Consider the following 788-nt stretch of genomic DNA (forward strand, 5'->3'; position numbering starts at 1 on the left):
GCATTGAATACATCTAACACTCAAGAAGAGAAGATCTTAAGAAATATTTTACAGTAGACTCTCCCTTATTCAATATTTCTGGTTTTAGTGTGGTTTAGGAAATACCCGAAATAAAAAAAAAAATTGAAACTTTTTTTAAGGTAAATGAATAAGATGCACTCTATTTATTAATTAAAATAATATAAAATATGTAATAAAAAAACATTGAATGCTGTTGAAAAATATAAATATTAAAATTTATGGATAGTAATTTATCAAAAAAAAAATTGAAAATTGATCTATAAAAAAAATTCTGATTAATAATATTTAATTTCATATGTGATATTTTTGTTATAATTAAATTTAAAAATTTGATATGCATTTTTTTCCTCTTCCATTATGTAAAACAGAGCAAGCCATTTACAGAACAATCCATTTATAGAAAAAAAGGTTATGGTTAAGAGAGAGTTTACTGTTATTAAATTATAGTAAAATTTTAATGACAAAGTCAACAAATAGATTTCACATAACAAATTTAAAGAATCTCATACACACATTTTTTTTTACAAAAGTATAATGTATAAACTGGTATTTAACCCATCACATCTTTTGATCCAGTAGTTAATAATTAATACAATTTAATTAGCATTATTAATGTTTAATAATTAAATTTTTGGTAGAGTATAAACAGTACTATACAAATCCTAACACAAATAAAAAAAATATAAAAAATTAAATAACAAACACACAGCTCATCCAAACAAATACTTTCACCCTCTCAGACAGCCACTCACACAATAATTTTGTTA

Source organism: Halyomorpha halys, unplaced genomic scaffold (assembly GCF_000696795.3).
Source record: "Halyomorpha halys isolate HHAL.00 unplaced genomic scaffold, Hhal_1.1 Scaffold819.1, whole genome shotgun sequence".
Taxonomy (NCBI): Eukaryota; Metazoa; Arthropoda; class Insecta; order Hemiptera; family Pentatomidae; genus Halyomorpha; species Halyomorpha halys.